The 23,227-nt window shown below is 42.8% G+C and overlaps 1 protein-coding gene across 2 annotated transcripts in view; it reads left to right on the plus strand.

Annotated features, from left to right (window-relative positions):
- The first annotated feature begins 6,043 nt into the window (after positions 1 to 6,043).
- Positions 6,044 to 23,227, plus strand: part of CEMIP2 (cell migration inducing hyaluronidase 2) — an 88,353-nt gene continuing 71,169 nt past the window's right edge. Inside the window, exon 1 of one of the 2 annotated variants that reach the window (XM_010375849.2) lies at positions 6,044 to 6,129. The gene's annotated coding sequence lies outside the window, so the exon portion shown is untranslated. Of the gene's footprint in view, positions 6,130 to 6,571; positions 7,095 to 23,227 lie in introns of those variants that run through there. The other variant, XM_010375848.2, reaches the window with a different exon arrangement.

Consider the following 23,227-nt stretch of genomic DNA (forward strand, 5'->3'; position numbering starts at 1 on the left):
CCTGACCTCAGGTGATCCACTGGTCTTGGCCCCCCAAAGTGCTGGGATTACAGGTGCGAGCCACCACACCTGACCTCAACACAGGAAATCTTAACCTACAATAAGTATGGAAGCAACTTCATTCTAGCTAAGTGACTTCAGGCAACTCATTTCTCTTTTCAGAGACAGTGTCCTCAATTGTGACATGAGAATTAGGGAAATGTTTTTGGGTCTAGGTGCCAGCAGCAAAGTACAACCACTTATATAAAGACAGCTACAAAGGCCTCTCCCACCCCCCCAAAAAATACCAAGTGTATGTAACTTACTATGCAACAGTGAAATTTGTGCCAATTTTGAAGATGTTAGATGGGAATCAGGATGGGACATCACTTTTTTCCAGAAAATGAAATCATGTTTTTGAATGAGAAAAACAAAAGTTTTATTCCCATCTATTTAATAGAAATTAAAATAAAATAATCACATGTTTTTCCCTTCTCTGAAAAGACTGCATCAGCAGTTTGGCTATACTGGATCAGAATTGCTTACATCATAATTTAAAGCAAGTGTCCAGAGAGTTTGACAGGAAACATGCAGCCTTCATTGCGAGCCTATGAAGTGTGAGAATGAGGCTGGTTAGATGGAAGCAAATAAAGAAAGCACAGGTGGTTTTGTAGACATGCAGCTGTTACCACAGCAAAGAAAGGTCACACTAACATTCTGTAATATTATTGCACTGGGTCAACAGTGGGAAAATTCTTCTAAGACTTTTAATTAAGGTTTGGATGGCAAATAGTGTATCAACACCTTACTAGTGAGGCATTAGTCACCTGGAGAATCATTTCTACACCCATACACTGAGTGCAAAAAGAGCAAATATGAACAGAAAAACATGATTTAAAGGCAGGGCATGATGGCTCACCCCTGTAATCCTAACCCTTTGAGAGGCTGAGGCAGGTGGATCACTTGAGACCAGGCATTGGAGACCAGCCTGGGCAACATGGTGAAACCCCGTCTCTACTGAAAATACAAAAAATTAGCTGGGCATGGTGGCGGGAGCCTGTAATCCCAGCTTATTTGGGAGGCTGAGGCACGAGAATCACTTGAATCCGGGAGGTAGAGGTTGCAGTGAGTTGAGAGCATGCCATTGAACTCCAGCCTGGGCAACAAAAGCGAAATTCTGTCTCTAAAAAAAAAAAAAAAAAGTAGCCAGGTGTGGTGGTGCACACCTGTAGCCCCAGCTACTTGGGAGGCTGAGGTAGGAGGATCAAGCCATAGTCCCAGCTACTAGGGAGACTAAGGTGGGAGCATCACTTGAGCCTGGGAGGTTGAAGCTGCAGTGAGCTGTGATTGTGCCACTGCACTCTAGCCTGGGTGACAGAGCAAGATCCTGTCTCAAAAACAAAACAAAACAAAACAATACAAAACACTATCTGTTCAGGCCCTCATAGAATGAAACAGTTTGAAGGAATTAATTTCTAATAGCCTGGGGGAAAACAGAAAGGGGAAGAGTGGTGATGGTGAAGTGAGGTTCTGTCTTAGTTTGGAGCTGGAGAGTGCAAAGCAAGCAGAAACCTGGAGCTGTGGAACACAGAGGTGCACAGACTCTTTCCACATCACGGTGTTTGGTCCCCTCCTCTCTCCTAAATCCTCCGCTGACTCTTTTGTTGCCCACTCGGGGCAGTATCACTCATCAAACACTGTGCTAGGCCCCGAGGATTTGAAGTTGAATAAGACTGTATCTTCAATCTCTAAATCTTCAGGTGCCCAGTCTACCAGCTGCAGGGAAGTAGGCAGGATGGGAAGGGCTGTGGTTAAAACCCACTAAATAACTGCAATGCAGTGTGGTCAGGGTTGCGGCAGGTGTGTGTATGGAGCCATCAGAGCTGAGGGGAGGCCATGACGACTGGCCTTGGAATGTTTCACAGAGAAGGTGAATGTATGTGTGTGTGTGTGTGTGTGTGTGTGTGCATATATATATACACACACACACATATATACACGTTAGGGACAATGACCCCCCCACACCCAGCCAGCTTCCATGGATGGATGCGGGGAGCCAGTGGCCTTAGCCCTCGTGTTGTCTAAGCATCCACAGACATTTAATATAGGGAGATGCAATGACATGTGTGGTGAGGGCCACCAGGGTACAGAAAGGAGAGGCCTGGCATTTGTTTGGAGTGTGGCTGCTGTTTCTCACCATTAAAAAGAAAGTTCCAGCTTCCTTTAGGTAGTGCTTTTTGTATTTATCTCATGGCCTTCACTTATGACCTGGACCCCAAGAGCACTCCGTTTCCTATCTCCACCTAAAGTCATTGCAAGTGTAACCTAATATAACATTCCAATTTACCCTTGCTACTTAGGAAGCTGAGGTGGGAGTATCACTTGAACTGAGGAGTTTGAGCCCACCCTGGGCAACATAGTGAGACCCTATCTCCCCTTGTACCCCCAAATTTACAATTTAGCCAATCATGGAGGGTAAAGAAGAGATGACAGGAGGCACCAATAACAGAATGCGCTGAGCATTTAGGAGAAGTACAGTGAAGCCCCTTACAGCATTGCCATATTTAATTCTTATAATAACTCCATGGGCTAGGTACTACTATTATTCCCTTTTGACATGAAAAATGGAGGCACCTCAGAGAGGCTGAGCATTTGGTTGTACTAGTGAGCTAAGGCACGTGATCCGACTAAAGAGTCTCAAGTCTTAGTCAGTGTATTATCATGTGTGAACGCACAGTTACAACCAGGCAAAAATGCAAAATGTGGGCATCCCACTCACTCTGGGGCTTTCTCTCCTTATTTGGAAGGAGTAGCACAATGGTGAGGATGTCACATACATGTAAGTGGGTGTGTTAGTCTGTTCTCGCATTGACAAAAGAGGTTTAATTGACCTCGGTTCTGCAGCCTGTACAGAAAGCATGATGCTGGCGTCTGTTCAGTTTCTGAGGAGGCCTCAGGAAACTTACAATCATGCAGGGGAGGGAGGGCGGGGGCAAAGCGGGAGCAGGCACATTACATGGCCAGAGCAGGAGCAAGAGAGCGAGCGGGGAGGTGCCACACTTTTAAATGACCAGAACTCTTGAGAACTCACTCACTGTTCCATGGACAGTACCAAGAGGATGATACTAAACCATACATGAGCAATCTGCCCCCATGATCCAGTCTCACCTCCTGTTGGTGAGGTCAGACCCCACCTCCAACACTGGGGATTACAATTCAGCATGAAATTTGATCCGTGAGTGACATGGAGATGCACTGCCCAGATTTGCTTGCAAAGAAGGACTTGCTGCCTAGCTCTGGGTGCTGTCAGCAGCTGGCCCTTTTGGAGACTACCTCAGCTGCAGGGTCGCCTTGACCAAGGTCATGTCACTTCCCAGGATGGATGACATCCAATGACTGATTCAAGAGGGTATCTAATGGTCCAGTCATTTAGGCTCAATAATTCCAGTGGGCCATGTCTCAGATCCTCCAGTGGGATCAATGAAGGTTGTTGGGTGTACACTGCAGCCCAGCTCCTCCCTTTGCCCATGCTGCTTCCTGCCCATGCCCCACAGGTGAAAACATCCTGTTACTATCTCAGAGCCTGCTTCCCTGAGAACTCAATCTGTGACATCAGTCCCATTGATCAGAGAAGGCTGTGTCTTACTTTGTTGGTTTCCTTCATAACTTCCGTTCACATCACTTTCCTTTGATTTTTTTTTTTTAGATGGAGTCGCTCTCTGTCACCCAGGCTGGAGTGCAATGGTGAGGTCTTGGCTTACTTCAACCTCCACCTCCCAGGTTCAAACAATTCTCCTGCCTCAGCCTCCCAAGTAGCTGGGACTGCAGGCATGTGCCACCCTGCTAGGCTAATTTTTGTATTTTTAGTAGAGGTGGGGTTTCACCACGCTGGCCAGGCTGGTCTTGAACTCCTGACCTCAGGCGATCTGCCCGCCTCGGCCTCCCAAAGTGCTGGGATTACAGGCTTGAGCCACCGCGCCCGGCCTGTTCTTTGATTTTTTATGTTCCAGATAAATATCTAATTTATACAATTCTCAAAGATAGGCCACACAGAGATTCAATCCCCCTACCCTTTTTTTTTAGTTAATAGACTATTTTTTAGAGCAGTTTTAGGTTCACAACAAAATTGAGCAGCACATATAAAGAGATCCTCTATACCCCTGCTCCCCACTAGCCCACCTCACTATCAATCAACATCCATTTCCCTTGGTTTGGGCAATAAATATAGATTGTGGAAATAAATAAGCCCTTTTTAAAACCAAAAATTTTATTAGACTAATGTACATAAATTTTTAATTGCTTTTTTTTGTTTGTTTGTTTGAGATGGAGTCTCACTCTGTCGCCCAGGCTGGAGTGCAGTGGAGCGATCTCTGCTCACTGCAAGCTCTGCCTCCTGGGTTCACGCCATTCTCCTGCCTCAGCCTCCTGAGTAGCTGGGTTACAGGCGTGTGCCACTACGCCCAGCTAATTTTTGTATTTTTTAGTAGAGACGGGATTTCACCGTGTTGGCCAGGATAGTCTCAATCTTCTGACCTTGTGATCTGCCTGCCTCAGCCTCCCAAAGTGCTGGGATTACAGGCGTGAGCCCCTGCGACCGGTCTAATTGCTATTTTTAACATTGGAATGGTATGCAGACTTGATTCCAAGAAGTTCTTACTGTGTGGCCTTGGACAGACCCTTTAAATTTTCAAGTCCTACTGTCCTATCTTTAAAACGGAAATAATAATTATTGGGAGGATTTAATTAGACAACATATCCCATAACATATCCTAACTCCAAGCAAAGTGCCTAGCACTTAATAAGGATTCAAAAAATTGATATTTGTAATGTAAAGTTGGCCTAGCACAGGCCTCCTGTGCTGCAACGTATCACCCAAAGTTGGTGTGACTTATAACTGAAGTTTATTCTTTCACACTTCTGGAAGCAGAAGACCGAGCTCAGTTTCACTGGGCCAAAATCAAGGTGTCAGCAGGACCTTGCTCCCTTCAGAGGTTCTAGGGGAGAATCCTTGCCTCTGTGCTGGCATTCTTCGACTTGCGGAGGCATCACTTCAATCTCTGCCTCCACAGTGGCCAGCCCTCCTCTGTGTGTGCTACCCACCCCCCTTCCCCATGTAAGAGTACATGTGACTGCAGTTAGGACCCATCTTCATCGTCCAGAATAATCTCCACAACTCAAGAAGACCCTTAATTGAATCACATATGCGAAGGCCCTGTTTCTGTTTATATAAGGGAATATGCAGGATTTAGAAGTTCCAGGATTTAGAATCTGTTATCTTTGGGGAGGGAACATTTTTCAGCCTAGCAAATGGGGTGACACAGTTTCTGTCTTTATTAAGCACAGTCCTCAACATTTCAACTTTGGACCATGAAAACAGTCTTTTGTCCCTTCCAGCTTGTCATTCAAAACCATCTTCCTTATTTTAAAAACCTTTCCTCCCTGCCTCTCCCAGAAGGGACAGTGGCTCCCAAAGGGAGCTGGGTGAAGTTTCTGTAAGATCTCAGCCAAGATTCTTATCATCAGCCAAGATTTGGAAACGGTAATTCCTTATAGGAAGTCCTGAACTAATAGCCTTGAAATAGGGGATTCCCCTTCACTGCCGGGTGTGTTAGGGTTACACGACTGAGTTTGTTGAGGGAGGAGGAATGAACAACCCTGAAAACTAAACTATCCTACCTGTACAGTATTCACTGAAAGAGTTTCCTGGAGGGAAAACTTCCGATTCCCAATTAAATCGAGGATGACCACGGCCCGGATTTGGCAGTCCTGCCGCTGTCACTAGCTCGGGACCTCGTGGATCTGAGTGATCCAGCCTGGGCCGCGCCCTCACCCAGAGCCAGGGCTGTGAGAGCAGCTCCAGCGAGGGGGCGGGGTGGCGGCGGCAGGGCTGCTTCAGGGCCGGTGCCGGTGTCCTCAGAGCGGCGTTTTGGCACTGGGGTGGGCCGGGGCGTGGCTTTCGGCGCCACCTCTGCAAGCGGCCACCCCTCCAGAGTGGCGTGGGCAGGGGGCGTGGGAAGACCTAAGTATATTTATTCCGGTCTGCGAGCGGGATGCTGGGGCTGCTCCAAGGGACCAGAAGAGCTGCCCTGTGTCCCAGAGCAGGCTGGTTCTTCTGACAGCGCTGAGAACCTGGTGCTCGCGTCTAGCCAGGTGGGGGCTGTGACTGGACTCTCAGAACACTTGTGGGAGTGTGGAAATCTCTTTACTGGTGATAGGGCTCAGAGTCTGACTCAGTCGAGGGTTGATGGGGTGCAGTCACGCTCAGCCGGGTACTTTGGGGGCGCAGTGTCAGGCTCAACCAGGGAGTGACAGGCGCAGTACCAGCCTCATCTGGGTGTGCGCGTCCGGGAAGGGAAGGAGCCTGCAGCCTCAGCGGGGTGCGCTAGCTGGGGTCCTGCCCCGCCGGCAGTGCGTTCGGGCGCTGTTCCAGAGCGCGGCAGCGAGTGGCGCTGAGCCTCCGCTTTCGCAGCTCGCGGGGAGCCGGGCCGGCGGGAGGGGCCCGGCGGGGTCACCGCCTCCTCTGATGGCAGGCTCCTCCTCTCCCTCCGCCTCCCTGGCTCTCCACTGCCCGCCCGCCCGCCCAATCCACAGTTCCCGGCCCAGCCGAGCCGGGCTGCTTGTCTGGCAAGCGGAGGCTGAGCGCGACCCTAGGGAGCCGCGGCGCCCGGCGACCAGGGACAAGAGCGACTCCTGGGACCCCACTCCGTCCCGCGCCGCCGCCTCCTCCCCTGTTGTCGCGTGGACGCTCAGGCCCGCGCCGCCCGGGCCAGGATTCTCCTCCTCTTCCTCCCGGAGGGGAAGGAGCAGAGAAAGCCGAGCGGCGGCTCCGGGAGAGAGCGAGTCGAGGCCCCTGCCTCCGAGGCTCGGGGCAGGAGGAGGAGGAGGCGGAGGCGGAGGGAAGTGCGCGTCACTCTCGGGAGGAGAGTATTTCACCTCCAGGCAGAGGCTCCGGCTGCCAGTTGCGTTACGAGCGGCAGCTGTGGGCTCCGGCAATCGAGTGGCTTCCTGGCCATGGAGAGGAGATCTGGACCCGAGGACGCCAGGGGCTCCTCTCCGTCTCCCTGGACCGCTGTGTAGGCACCTGAGTTAACGGACGCTAAGCGGGGTAGGGGAAGGTAAGAAGCGACTCGCTCACCCGCTCCCTGCTCCGCCTCGTTTGCTGCCCTAGGGGGCCACTGCGGGAGCGCAGACCCGGGTCTCGCCCACCTTTTCTGCTCCCGGCGGCCTGGCCGGCTTCGGCGTTGGGCATTTCTACCGAAAAGGAAAACGTCCTCCCGCCCTTCCCCCGTGCGTCTCCTTTCCCGGTTTCATCTCTGGATTAGGACTGACCCGACTCCCCCAGGAGTCAGTCCTCTCTTTAAGAAAGGGTCCTCGGGAACGGTGTCTCGATTTCTTTCCCTCCCCTCTCTCTTTTCATTACGTTTACGGGGAAGGGAACAATGGACCTTTCAAAGTCGGTGCGAACAGCATTAAACTTTCTGGAGAGGAATGGGGTGAGGGGATAAACCCCACAGGAAGCCGATTACAGTGAAAGGTTGATGGAATGTGCTTTGCAGTCCGGGTTCAGTGCGCGCGCGCTTGTGCGTTTGGGGTGATCTTTGTCTCTTTACCATTCCCCTGAGTTGGTGGGTCCTCCGCCCACCGCCCCCTGCCTCTCTTTCTGTTAGCTGAGGTAAGGTGAGGCTTTAAAATCGCTTACAGCTTCCTTTAAATCTGGGAAATAGCCTTAGCCCTGGACCCTATTCTCAGCTTTTCTCTGCAGAGTTGGGAGATCCTGGTAAAGGAGGGGGGCCCTCTCTGTGAGGACCTAGAGTGCTGCTGTTAATAGCACTAGTGGCTACACCCTTAGCGATAAAACCAAGGTCCTGAATTCCCTGGATGCTCTCTGCTGAGGGTTGATGAGTGTCACTAGACCTCGCCCTGGAGCGGAAACAGCTCACTTACATTCTCCGCAGAAGGTTAGGAAAACAGACTTTGATATGTATCTCCTTTTATCAGCAGCTGGGGTTAAGGATAGACTGCCTAATAATTTTTAAAACTTCCATTGTGCACATGAGCTACTCACTGCCTTGAGTTCCCTCCCCTTGATTCAGTGTGACAGAGTGATGCGCTGCTGCACGGTTGCGTGTGTTCAGATGTGCTGCTCTTCCCGGTAAAAAGTGAGAAGAATTTAGAGAGAGGGGAAAGGGTAGAGGCTTCACCTGAACTCAGGGAGGCCTGACTCCCCAGAGCAGCCAGGCAAATCTGTTGGAAATGGCTCAGCGTTAAAAAACACATTTAAAATGGTTAGCCTTATCTTTTTTTGGTTGGCTAGAATGGAGCTACTGTTTATTTGACCCTTGAAGGACGCTTGACCTTTTCAGAATTGGTCTGGGTATCATACTGTGGTTGTGTGTCTTTGATTACCTATACAAAAGGTTCTTTTTAGTTCGCATTTCTGGGCAAAACAGAAGAATGTGCAGTAGGCACGTCCTCTGCTTAGTAAACATTGGGTAGCACTTTAGAGTGCTTTCTTCTTCACACTGAAATGACTCCCCCCAGCTTCTGTGTACCTGCATTAGAGGATCAGTTTGGGTGGAACTGGAAATCTGTCTTCTGGCTTTCTGTTCAGTCCTCCTGACGCTGTTTTGTCTGATGTATGTGTGCTTAAAGGCTCAGAAAACTAAGATTAGAAGTGAATTCTGAGTCATCACCTGTTCTTTTAAACCTGTGAATGAGATAGTGAGCCGAGGACTGGCCTGTGTGTGGACAGGGAAATAGAATCTGTAAATTCTTACATGGTGCTTATCTGGGTATTCTGTGTCACAGTTAATTATTTGAGTAGTCACCTTCCTTGATCTAGTCTGTAACCAGTGACTTTCTAGAAGTGTCAGATTCGTAACAGGAAACCAGAATGGGGCAACACTTCAGCCATGGTCTAATAGGCCTAATCAATGCTGTCCTCAAACTGCTATCAAGAAAAGACAAACTGGAGGGTAATGTAGTCTTGTGGGTCATTATCTTGAAGTTGACAGGGTACTACTTACAGCTACGTACTTTGGGCAAGTTTCTGAAATTGAGAAAGACAAACCACATTTTAGAAAGAGGAAACTTAGGCCGGGCGCGGTGGCTCACGCCTGTAATCCCAGCACTTTGGGAGGCCGAGGCAGGTGGATCACCTGAGGTCAGGAGTTCTAGACCAGCCTGACCAACATGGTGAAACCCTGTCTCTACTAAAAATACAAAAAAATTAGCCAGGCGGGGTGGCGCATGCCTGTAATCCCAGATACTTGGGAGGCTGAGGAAGGAGAATCGCTTGAACCCGGAGGTGGAGGTTGCAGTGAGTCGAGATGGTGCCGTTGCACTCCAACCTGGGGCGACAGGACCGAGACTCCATCTAAAATAAAAAAAAAGGAAAGAAAGCAAAGAAGAAACTTAATAATCACTACCAAATTCATGGTCTTAGACTCACATGGAGTGCTGTATGTAAATGTGTGCATTGTAATGTGTGCTCTAAAATATGTATGAGCATTGCATCATTCACCTACCCACCATCCGTTCAGCTAGCACTTATTAATCACCCATTGTGGTCCAGACCCTCTGGAAGCAATAGCAACACCTGCTTTGTGGAGCATTCATGTTGGTAAAGAGAAGGAGTTAAAGTGGTTGCAACCAGGGAGGCCACAGGGATTGAAGATACCTATGTTGTTTGAAACGAGAGAGATGACGGTCTCTGCTATTGAAGAAATGATCCTAGTCAGGGACGTAAGGAAATGAACGATTAGAAGATCCAATAAGTGCACGTCAGTGCACGTCTGGGAGAATTATGCATAGCATGCTCTAAGAAGCCAGAGAAGGAACAGATTGGGGCTGGGGGAGCAATTTTGTGAGAAGTACAGTTTATTAAATCAGACAGAATAGTAGGGACTGAAAACTAGTGTCAGAAGTGTTATCTTAAAATGGTGAAGATTGGAGGACTTGAAGTCAGACTTAGATTTAAAACAAGGCTCTGACACTTGCTAAACATTTGCTGTTGGGCAAATCCCCTAATCCTTCCACGTTGTTTCTTCACCTGAAAAAGGAGTTTTAAAATGCTTTATGGGAATGTTTTAGGGATTAAATTTGAGTAAGTTTGCTATGTATTAATATATGATAAAGTACTATACAAGCTAATGCTGTCTGGTATCAAAAGGTACTTTCAAAAGTTTTTTAAAGCTCTGCATGGATATAAATCATAGCTTAATCAATCAGGTCTCAGCTACAGATTTTCATTATATTGGCCCTTTCCAGAATGATCTGAATCCCATCTTGAAAGTGAGTCTTTACACTTTTAAGCTAGCTACTGTCGTATGGTATTGCTGTCTTGTCCAGACTTCTTCCCATCCCAGACACAGGAAATCTTTTCATTTCGTTTGGATTGTGAGCATTAGTTAGAAGAATGGGCTGTCTAGTACAGTACATCAATTGAAAGGGTCTTGTCTGGTTTTGTACGGTGACATCCATTCTCCTCTCTGCCTCCCAAGCCAAGCTAACCCTCTGCTTTCCTCTCTCTGAACATGATGAATATGGAAAAGGAAAAAAAAAAAAAAAGAAAAGCTATGCATCTGCCTTTTTGAGAGTATGAAAATCCCCATTACTACTTTTCTCCATTTGTAAAGAGGTATAATTTTCAGCTAGATTTTTAAAGTCTGTTCTCTCAATAGCAGCAGCTGCTGTCTAGGCGAAACTTGAATCTGTAAGCAATACTCGCTTTAGTTCTCCACTTGAAATGGACTTAAGCCCATCTGACATTTTAATAAATTGCCTTTGATACAAATCCAAACTCAGATATTTAAAACTATCAAGTGAACTGTGCCCTTTTGCCAGGGGAGGGGTGCGGAGGGGGATAATGAATGTAAATCAGTTTTCTGGACACTGCTACATATGCTGAATCTTAGCATGTAGCTTGAAGGGACCTTAAAGATAATATTAAAACAAGGAAGTTGGGACCCAGAGAGGCTAAATAATTAGGTAAAGGTCATATAGTAAATTAACAGCCAAGCAGGGACAAGAACTCCTTTGTCCCTGTTTCCAGTCAGCACTTTTTTTTTTCTTTCTCAGATATATTATTTTATTCCTGTTTGGTTTTGTTAGCAATTTAATTAGTTTAATGGTCAGATATTTTGCATTTGGGCTTTGAAACTCATTGCACTCAGGTTTAAGGCAGACACTATGTGTATTTTTTCATTTCCTACTACTTACACATGATGGTGGGGTGATGTTACTTGTAACAAATTTCTGTGAAATAAGGAACTAAGTGTAAAAATAACATTAGTTTTACTTGTATTTTCTATAAACAGGATGAAAATTTAAAGTACTATAGATGTGCACATAAGAAGCAAGTTTCTGGAAACCCTGTTCAGATTTGAGTTGTGAATCAGAATAAAAGCATACTAGAATATGTTTGCATGTTCTTTTTTTTCTTCTTCAAAACTTATGGCTGTAGGTCCTGTTTGCTTGTTCTTTTGTTTTCCTGGTACTTGCTTTGGGAAGACTTTAATGTTGGTTGTCAGGAACTATGTTCAGCAACTATTTTATTGCATTCCTAGGATGTGCAAGGCACTGTACTGGTTGCTGTGAGCAATACAAAGATAAATGAAGCATAGGGTTTTTATTAAAATGTCTTTAAAAATAAGTGAAACAGACTCATAAACTATGTATGTCTTAAAACACAGAATTGCTATCTCCCAACAAATCAGTCCTTTGATCTATCAGGCAAATCCGCTTTGAAACTGTTATTATTAGGCCAACCTAGTAACCAGATTTGTAACAAGGCATTTATTTTCATTACATGGTGATGAGTGATAAACCTTTTTACCTTTGTCGTATCAAGGGTCCATTGTAGTTTGAACAATAAGTTCCACAATATTTGATAAGAATTTTATGTTTTGGAAAGTTTGCCTGGTAGAGAATGTGGCACTCTTAACCCTAGTATTTTTTAATAAGGCTTTACCACTGGTTAGAAGTGTCATTAGGATGTTGTTGCCTGAAAAAGTTGAAATTTAAGACAATCCATATTGACCCCATGAGAAAAGAATTGACCTCTGACTGAGTTTCATGTAAGTGTCTTAAAACGTATGAATATCTGCCATAAATTTGATATCGTGGTCAGGTCAGATTAAGTCCCCCTCCAGTGTGAAATTGTTATGGATTTGGGGGCCCTTACTTAATTATTGGTGTGCTCTTTGGAGACTGCAAGCCTTCTGTTGTCCTAATGGTCTGTGTAATGGTGATTCACTTCCCTGAAGAACGAGTCATTTTTTCGCATACAATAAAGTTTGGAAAGTTAATTATTAACATTTTAGGAATGGGAAAGATTTAGTTTAACACAGGGACATATGCCTGATTCCTGTTTCAGGAGGAAATAGAAAAATGAGTTCTTGAGTTTTTCTCTTTTTTTAAGTTATGGTTTGAAAAAACATATAACATTAAAAAGTTATATTTTTTTGAGACGGGGGTCTCACTCAGGGGTCACCCAGGATGGAGTACATTGGTGTGATCACAGCTCACTGCAGCCTCTATCTCCCGGGCTCAAGCTATCTTTCCACATCTCAGCCTTCTGAGTAGCTGGGACTACAGGCATGCACCACCATGCCCAGCTAATCTTTATATTTTTTTTTTTTGTAGAGACAGGATTTCACCATGTTGCCCAGGGTGGTCTTGAAATCCTGGCCTCAGTCTCCCAAAGGGATTACAAGTGTGAGCCACTGCACCCGTACTAACATTGCTTTTTAATGCCACCAGTGCTGCCACTATAACACCAACTTTACATGGGGATTTGAAAAATATTATACTTGAGCTGGGCTTGGCCGACTCTGAGGTTAGCTTTAACCTTCAAGTGTTTCTTCTTGCCTCCTGTTAGTGCTTGCGGCACTTGGGCTTGTCACATAGCCCCTGTTTGCCTGTTGTGCTGTTGCTAACCAGTTTCTTTTTTTTTTTTTTTTTTTTTTGGCGACGGGCTGGTGTGGGGTCTTGCTAGGTTACCTAGGCTGGAGTGCAATGGCTCTATAGTAGTCCTAGCACACTATAGCCTTGAACACCTGGCCTCAAGCCATCCAACTGCCTCGGCCTCTAGGTAGATGGGACTACAGGTGCACATCATTGTGCCCCTCTTCCTAGCCACAGTGTATCCCTATTCGGCTAAGTGAAGTCCAGCCGCCACTCTAGTGCTGAGTAATTACTTGTTCATTAGAAGTTCTGCCTTTTGACTCTGTAGCACCCTTGAGTCTTGAGGAACGTAGAGGAAACTGTTGAGAATGGGTAATATGGTCCTTTTGTTTGGCCTAGGTTTCACATGCCCTAGGACGAGAGGGACTGTGACTGTTTTGTATTCTGGCCTGGAATTCACCTGCAGCTGACACCCTTTCAAAGAATATGAAAGACGTCTGTAGTCTGTCACCCTCCCCCACTCCCATACTTTCTAGTCACTATGGGGCAATGTGTTGTCATTTTAGTGGCGGAGTTCAGCGGTAGACTTTAGCTTACATGGGCAGAATAAGAAAGAGATTAGTAATAGTCTGATGGTGCACATTTGGGTGAGTAAATTTGCCGGGGTTTTTAGAAAATTAAACTCTATTCCATTCATAGGGATTTGATAAACTCAAGCAATCACCTCCTCAGCCCACTTTCTTTGCCTCAACATTCAGTTCAATTACTTGTTTACTTGTGTTGTCTCCCTACTCTTTCTCCCCCCAAATGCTGGGCTCTGAGCTTCTTGAAAGTATGAACCATGTTTTATTTTTTTCTTTTTCTTTTTTTGTACTATTGGCTCTCCAGTGTCTGTCGTCAGAGTCCTTTTCTCATAAGAGATGCTCAAAACTGAACTTGTTCCCTGTTTGAAAAGGCTTTATTCCAAGTGGTTAAAATTGTATTAAAGATAGGCTATGTGTTACAGTTGAAAGAAATAGTACACTTGGGTTCTGGTCCAGGCCCTGCCATTGATAGAAACTTTGCTATGACGCTGGATTGAACAGCCCTGGATTATTTCAGTCTGGGCATCTCATTATTCATCTGAAATATTTCTAGTGTGAAAGGCACATCAAAACATACTCCTTCTGTTTCCTATTTTCATTGCATTTTGGTATCTGTACGTCACTAGATCATGAACTTCGGCGGGTCTTTGCTTGTTTTTCAAACACATCCCTGTTGTCTTTTCATTTTTCCCACCTTTCAGCATTTTACAAACATAACTTGCTTGGCTTTTTCTTCTTGAGGAGTGTTTTAATGCATTGTCTTTGGCCCTCTGCAGATAATGCAGCCCACAGGCAGTTCTGCCCTTTGCTATAACCTGAATTAAATCAGCCTCCCTCAGGACAGACTTCGGCTTTGGTTCTTTCTTTGGAAGGCCAGCTGCAAGGCTGGTGACGCGCCTGCACTCGCCATTGTGTGCCTCGGCACTGCCATCCGTCACTGCCAGCAGGTTGGAAGCCTCTCTTGAATCTTCCCAGCCAGTTGAGAACAAGGGCGAAGGGGGGATGGTCTAGGATCGCTGGGAAGGAAGGGAGAAAAGAGAACAGCTTTTCAATAAAAAGAATTAAGGAGAGAAAGAAATCTGAGAAATAATAATAGGAAAAAAGGAAACCGAAGGGAATAGAGAATGACTGGTAGGTACGACGACTTTTTACCCTTGTTTTCTAATTTTGCGGGTTGAAGAACCATCTAGCTTTCTGCAGTTTATCTCCTAGTTCTTTACTTCCACCTAGAGGCCTATGGACTTTGCTCTCTTTTTATTTTTATTTTTGATTGCTCAAAGAGTGTTAGCTATTCTTAATTGTTACCCTTTCTCCCCGCTTGATGTGTAGTAGGTCTGCAGTTTTTCCCTTTCACGCTTTTCTTTTTTTGGCCATGATAATGCATTTTAACCTTTTGGCCATATCAGCCATATTGGCTTTAGGGTGTAGCATTACTTCTCAGAGACTTGTTTGACATCATTGGATAAAGATAGGATTAATTAGTGTATTTGGGATCAGAAAAATTGGACAGCTGCCTCCTTTACCTTGCGTAAATGACAGAAACGTAAGAATGAATTTTGAATATTTCTTTCAAGTCATTTATTTCACTTTAAAATGAAGAAGTTTGCACTTGGTTCACTTTTGGCATTAAACATTATAAATAGAGGCTGTTTGTTTTGAGGGGTTCATATTTTAACAGGAGAGTCCAGTGTAATTTGCCAAGGATATGTCCACTTTAGTGAAACTGTAGCTAAGTTGCTAATCTGAATTCCTTAAATACAGACCATAGGCATTTAATTATTTTGTTATTATCAGGGTAAGCAGACTCAGTATTTATAGTTAATTTTTGTTTTTCCAGAGATGTATTTCCTAACTATAGTTTTTTTTAGTAGTTTTCTAGCAAAAACACTATAGCTTAATACAAAAGTAAATTTTTTTTTTTAGACGGAGTTTCACTCTTGTTGCCCAGGCTGCTGGAGTGCAATGGTGTGATCTTGGCTCACCGCAACCTCCGCCTCCTGGGCTCAAGCAATTATCCTGCCTCAGCCTCCCGAGTAGCTAGGATTACAGGCATGCGCCACCACACCCAGCTAATTTTTTTTGTATTTTTGGTAGAGATGGGGTTTCTCCATGTTGGTCAGGCTAGTCTCAAACTCCCGACCTCAGGTGATCCACCCGCCTTGGCCTCCCAAAGTGCTGGGATTACATAGGTATGAGCCACTGAGCCCGGCCTACAAAATTAAGTTTTTAAGCAGGGAAAACTAATCTTTCAACTTTAAATAATATTTATTCTAATCCAAAAGCTTAGTATCAGTTTTTTTTTTTTTTCCAGTAAATTTAGTCTTTTTAGGACTATAGGTTTGAAATATGCTGAAGAAAATAAAAATACTTCACCCCAATATATGGCTCCCTGGTAAAATGAGTATTTTAAATTAAAAGGCTTTAGAGATCAAAAAGTTCCTGGAGAGACTTTTCCCCTATCTACAGAGATAGGACTGACACCCCCCATCCCCCCGTCCCCCCAACAAAGAGAACAATTATCCCTGCTTCTTTCCCTGTTATTTCATTATCCATTGCAGAAAGGACCAAAAATCTCACCATACCTGAACAGACCCTATTCAAGATAAAGACTACCTCCACAGATCGTTTAAATTCCAAAAAGAACTATTGAGAAGTTAATTTCTGTTTCCCCATCCAGTCATTCTCTCTGGTTATCATTGATTCCCTCAATAGAATTCCTCCTCTTCTCCTTCTCGTAACCTGTTTTACCAGGATCCAAGCCCTCATTCTCCCTGTAACTTCAGGATGTCATATAAACTTCTGTGCCTCATTGGGAAGTTGGGTTTTCCTTCAGAAGGCTCCCATGCTTACACATTAAATATGCCTTTTCTCCTGTGAATCAAACTGTCTCATGTCAGTGATTTTAGTGAACTTTTAGGGAGCCAGAAGCCTATGACCCCCACAGTTTCTTATGCTTTTGCTGTATTGTATTTTAATAGGTTTTTGGGGCAGGCAAGAGTGTTTGTTGTTGTTGTTGTTGTTGTTTTTTCTTTGAGGAAGGACATAATCTGAGTGGTGCATGGTGTGAATCTAGAAGTCTGGTGTATACGACGTTTATTGTAACAATAGCTTAACTTGGGAATATCACTCATGTGTGTCTAAACTGATCAAATAGATAAAGCAGGCAGGGATATATAAAAACAATTAGGGGTTCTCAGTCCCTTGTCCTTTCCCTTCATAGGGAGAGGTTTATAATTAAGAGTTGGTGCATTTCCCTTCTACATCTGAACATTGACCTGGCTACAATCTGCTTAATAAAAGTAAATAAGGATCTGTGTAAGTAAACTAACTGTGCGGAGTATCTTATTTCTTGGAAACATTCCAAACAGTTGCAGGTGATTGTGGCTCATACTGATTTTTGAGAGTTGAAGGAAAAAGATAAAAGGGCTGTGACAAGGGCAAAGTAATAATGGAGAATGCGCCTTGTGGGACAGTGTGAAGGCATATCCTGTGGAAAATCTAATATTTTAGGAAATCAAAATATTTTACCTCCAAATCTATTTTTTTGACATATTTTGAGATGGCTGTTGGAGGATCAGCAAACAGAAGTCGCCCTGCAAAGCGGTCTTTAGTGGGGGAAATTTGCATCTATAGAAAATATGCATTAATGCAGCCAGGCTTTCTCTTGTCCGGATCGGGGAAGGATTAATTAAGTCTGACACCTTACAGATCTGAAAGAGACATTTGCCATCTCTGCTTTCTGAGGGGTGCTACCTGTGAGGTTCATCTACATAACAAGACCGCTTTTGCTAGCCAAGCCTCCTTGCATAACCTGTCTTGCAGCTAAAACCTGATTTACTACTGTAACCTGGTTTTGGCCATGCCCTGAGCCTGCATTCTTTCTCCAATTTCTAGAAGGTGTATACACAGTTCTGTACCCCACCAGGGGGTTGGGTTTTCATTCTGAAGGCTCTCCTGTATAACACATTAAATAAAGTTGTGTGTCTTTTCCCCTATTGATCTGGCTTTTGGAAGTTGATTTTTCAGTGAACCTTCAGATGGCCAAGGTCCTTGGCCCCACGCCTGTTTAGAGGTCTAAGGGTTTTCAATTCTTTGAGAGTATGCTGATACACAATCGAGCAGATCTCTGAATGAAAATTGACTTAATTGTTTCAACCATCTGTCCGTTTTCTCCTAAATAGCTGTATGTATAGACCTAGCATTTATGTTGAATTCTTTGCAGTGGTTGTTTTTTAAAAAAATGCATATTATCTTGTGTGCTCTGGGAATAGAATATGTAATACATTATATACTGCTAAACTACATAGAAAAAGATTCCTCCCTACCCAAACTCTGTGTTTCAACCTTTGTATTTGAAAAGCTTTATAATAGCTGTTTAAGTACACAATCTTCTTGAGAACATTGGTCACTCTTAAATATTTATTTGAAACTTGGGGAATTAGAGGACCTAAAAAGTCTACTTTGCTAAGGTTATTTTCTTACTGAACACTTTTTTATGTACAAGGTATTTATTGAGTTCACTGTTTGTTAATGGACATAATCTGAATCTAAAACAAAACTAAATGAAACACCTTAACCCTGCTTCCCTCAAACCAAACCAAACCAAACCAGAAGATCTAAATGGTGACCCCTGATAGTTATTCTTTGTTGTGTTCTTCTCCTGAAAGTAGGAGGTTGGGAATGTGCAATTATTAATTGAAAATTCAAGGCAGTTAGAATCTGGTGAAATATTTTATTAGGTCAGAAGTACAAAGAATTATAGTAACATCTGTTTTCATGATAATTCATGCTCACTCCTCTTTTTACTTTTTGCTGCATGTTTTTCCTTTTTGGATATACTAGTGAATATGTTAGAAAGAGCTTCCAAGATCTTAGTAAAAGAAAAACTGTTCTTAGCCAAATTTTGGCCAGTTGTACTGAAACTCTTGGAAAGCAAAAATTGTAACTTGACCCTTAGGTTGAATATTGTTTAAAAAATTATGTCCTTGATCAAAAAAGAACCGACTTGATTAGATCGTGCCAACTTCTTGGCTATTCCCACAAGCCTGAATCTTCCATTCAAAAATTAGTTCTCTTAAAAAGCCTTGGCGTGATTTGAAAGAGCTTAAATGAATCAAAAGTATTGTATTTTCATTAGTTGTTCAATATGAGGGGATGATGGGACCAATATGCACTTCTTGGACTGTGTGGCTGTGGGACCTTCTCTGCACTGGGTTGGAAGGGCTAGATTATTTGGGGGGACTGATGATATAGCCTAGGGGGCAAGTGTCCTCAACCACCATGTAAGTGATAAGTACCTTTGTCTTGCATATTAACATCTCAGCAGCTGAAAGAACATTAAAAGCCCTTTTAAAGAGCTCCTACTAGTTTTGAACTGCTGCCGCTTTCTCTGTATTGAGAAGCCGTTCTCTTTGATCACAGCATTTAATGGCTGTCAACATAACAATATAAAGTGAAGTGGAATGTTTCTTTTTTTCTGTGTGCCTACTGCATTTCATAATGTGTAGTTAAAACTATTACAAAATATTGTGAAAGGTTGAATTTATCTAGGTAGTTTGCTGCTCTTTAGAATTGCTTCCTGCAGTTGTTAATAATACCTTTTAGTCACCTATTAGTTTTCATACTAGACTTGCATTTTATAAAAATTAACACATAGACTTTTTTTTGCTTTAAGTAGTATTGTTCTCAATTTTCTCCTGAATCAGAGAAACTGATACAGAAATTAGTCAAATTTCCCAGAGCCTCAAGGATGTCAAACAAGGATTAAATAGGAAATTTCTGTGTGTGTGTGTGTGTGTGTGTGTGTGTGTGTGTGTGTGTGTATGTGAGTGAGAGAGAGAGAGAGAGAGAAAGAGAGAGAGGAATCTGTAGTTCAAGAGATTCTTTGGGAGCATGCTTACACACAACCAAATTGATTTCTGAATGAAAGTGGACTTAATTTTTCCAACCATTTGTTTGTCTCCTTCCCAATAACTACATATGTGTGTGTATATATATGTATGTGTATATATATATACGTGTGTGTGTGTATATATATATGTGTGTATATATATATGTATAGCATTTTTGCCTAATTCCTTGGCAGGAATTTGTGATCTAAATTCAACAATCATCTGTTGAGTATGTACTGTATGTAAGCTTTTGCAAGAATACCAATCACTCCTGGTCTCGAGAGGCTTATGGTCTGCTGCAGATGGACAAGTACATAAATTAACTGAAACATAAGGCAAAAAGTAAGATGATCCTGTAAAAGGTTTTGGTTTTTTTTTTTTTTTTTTTTTTTTTTTTTTTGAGACAGAGTCTTGGTGTGTTGCCCAGGTTGGAGTACAGTGGTACAGTCAAAGTTTGTTGTAGCCTTCGCCTCCCAGGCTCAAGTAGTGATCCTCATGCCTCAGTCTCGTGAGTAGCTAGGACTAAAGGCACATGCCACCATGCCCAGTTAATGTTTTTGGTTTTTAGTAGAGATGATAGTTTCACTACGTGCCCAGGCTAGTCTTGAACTCCTGCGCTCAAGCGATCCTCCTGCCTCTGCCTCTCAAAGTACAGGGATTACAAGTGTGAGTCATTGTGCCCTGCTAATTTATGGAAACTTGAGAAAGGTTCATGGATGAAATAGTGCAGTGTTTGAAAGCATTAAATGAGAATAGCTCAATTGTATTAAAATTATACCCCTCCTTTTGTTTTTGTTTTTGTTTTAAGAGAGTCTTTGACAAATCTTGTTATGAAGATGGTTGGCTGATCAAGATGACACTGAGTAACCCTTCAGAACTAGATGAACTTATGAGTGAAGAAGCATATGAGAAATACATCAAATCTATTGAGGAGTGAAAATGGAACCCCTAAATAAACTAGTATGAAATACCGCAAAAAAAAAAAAAAAAAAAAAGAGAGTCTTGCTCTGTCACCCAGGCTGGGCTGCAGTGGTTCATTCATGGCTCACTGAAGCCTTGAACTACTGGGCTCACGCAAATCCTCCTGCCTCAGCCTCCTGAGTAGCTAGGGCTAGCTACAGGCATTGAACCACCACACCCAGCTAATTTAATTTTTTATTTTAATTTTTTACATTCTTTATGTAGAGACAGGGTGTCTCACTGGGTTCCCAGGCTGGTCTTGAATTCCTGGCCTCAAGCAGTCCTCCCATGTTGACCACCCAAAGCACTGAGATTACAGATGTGACCACCTTGCTTGGCCAAAATCATGCCTCTATTTATAGGTTAAAAAAAAAAAGCATGATTTCCTTTAATGTTACTGAAATCTCAAAATAATTGCTTTCTGTGTTTAGTTACTGTAATTTATTACCAAATAAAGTGTATGCTCTTACCAAATATACAAGTCTCTCCCACTTTGAACTGCTTTTGAGGTAATATACCAGTTTTTTTTTTTTTTTCCAAGAGAAGAATTTAATTTAAAATAACAGTGAGTTTTTAAGGTATCTTTTTGTGGGGGCAACTGAGAATTAGACAACAGTACTAGGTACTTTTTGGAATGCCTATGTTTTTCCAGGATTTTTTTTTTTTTTTTTTTTTTTTTGCAGCATTTGTATCTTTTAAGTTGATATGTTTTCATAGTCTTAGTAATTTCTTTATTATCTAATTTAATATTTGCCTAAATGGCCTGTGCAGTTTTGGGGCTACTAATTTTTGTAATCCAGTAAATAAATACTTGCAAAATGACTCTCTCAAGGAATATCTAAATACCAAAAATTATACTTTAAAAGCTTTGTGGAGTACATTTCCAATTTTAATATGAATGACTTAGATTATCCCCATTTTGGATTATCTATCTTATTTTAGGTGTTGTCACAGTCTGTAGTTGGTCTAAAAATGTGTTATAAAGTACTCATGTGCTCCTTCTTCATAGCATGTGTTTTCTACTAGAAATACGACCATTTAAAAAACAACATGTGATACAAACTGAGTATTAAAGTGAAATACTGGCCTGCAGTGAAATTATTAAAATGGCACCTAAGTTTGCCTTGAAAGCCAGAGAAAAATCCTCATTGTCTTTCTCCTGGTAGACCCGTTTTTTGTTCTCAGGACCCCAAACACAAGTACTAGCAGTTTTACAGATTGAACAGCCATTTTTGAGATAGCCTGGGAAACTTGTTCAATTTCACTTGCCTTCCAAACAAGTGATTTATTTTATTTCTTTAAAAAAAATTTTTTTTATTATTATACTTTAAGTCCTAGGGTACATGTGCGATGTTGGTGTGCTGCACCCATCAACTCGTCATTTACATTAGGTATTTCTCCTAATGCTATCCCTCCCGCCTTCCCCTACCCCACGACAGGCCCTGGTGTGTGATGTTCCCCGCCCTGTGTCCAAGTGTTCTCATTGTTTAATTCCCACCTATGAGTGAGAACATGCGGTCCAAACAAGTGATTTAAAATTGAATTTAGGAAGTGCATTTCTTAGGAATGCTGTAAATCTTTTTTCTGTATACCCCATAGTTCCTACCATAATCCTCTAATGATAGCAAGAGCTCACAATTAGCATACTGAATGAATGAAATGCCAGTTTTTTCCACGAATAATTTAGATCTATAATTATCAATCAATATATTTTTAAGTAATTAATACATAATATTATGCCTGAAGTAAATCCACAAACATAAAGTGAAATCCTAAAGCAATGTATTTGTAACTTATATTTTTAAAAATCAATAAATTGAGGGAGCTGTTTAACGTATGATTTTTTTGGTTATTTTTTTCTAATATATGGCACAACACTATATTACCTCTTAGGAAAAGAATCTTGTATTTGCTGCTTATACATTTACATGTTTTTCAATAAAATAGAGGTAGTGGATTCAGAACAAGTATATACACACACACATATATGTTGTGCAGGAGTTTTATGGGAAAAACACAACCATGCTTATTTTTGATTTATTGGCCACTTTAGTTTGTGACAGATGCCATCTGAATTTTCATGTTGGGATCCATTTTTTGACCATGAAGACACAAATTATTCCCAGTAGGCTGGTGACTTCATTTAGCCTCTCATGACTTTTGTTTTATTGTGGGTACATCTGGAGACCCATTATCTCCCACCAAAGACCCCAGCCCCCACCAGCCTGTTAAGTAATAACAACCTTTCTCACCCTGAAACAATAAGGTATCAGATGATTGCAGCCTCAGAAACAAAAGATTCCTACTCCCTTTCAGAGCAGATTAGGGCTGTGATTCCCCTCCCACCCTGGTGAGCTGACACTCAAGAATACCTACTACAGCCCTTTCTTTGTTCAGAGAGGATCATAACGGGGTCTTTATTGTACTCTTTCATTTGTTCCAGCAGGATGTCTCCATTATTTTGGTCTGCTGCTTGGCACATGCAGCAGTTCTTCAATAGCACCTTGAATGGTGGTGTTTTTCTTTTGTCATGAAGCTTGAGCTTCATCTAAATAATTGCTTTTGTTCAGAAATCAAACCCCACAAACCAAGTGTTTTTGACAGACACACAGACTCTAAGAATGTTCTTTGCCCCGTGTAAAATCAGCATCAGTTCCTGATGAGATTCTCTTTTTGCCCCCATTAATTTCCAGGTCGTTTGGGTCCTGGGAATTGCTTGCTGATGGCTTCTCTAATGACTATTTTGTGTTTAATGGGTTTGCTGATAGTTTAGAGCAATTTGGAAGTACCTTTATGACTAGAATCTTACTCACTGTTTGGCAGAAGATGAAGAGGATTAATTGTAAGGGTATTGAATGAAGTCAGGTGACTCTGAGATGCTCTAGTTGTTAAGGAAGGGATGTAAGA

The sequence above is a fragment of the Rhinopithecus roxellana genome, chromosome 16 (assembly GCF_007565055.1).
Source record: "Rhinopithecus roxellana isolate Shanxi Qingling chromosome 16, ASM756505v1, whole genome shotgun sequence".
NCBI lineage: Eukaryota > Metazoa > Chordata > Mammalia > Primates > Cercopithecidae > Rhinopithecus > Rhinopithecus roxellana.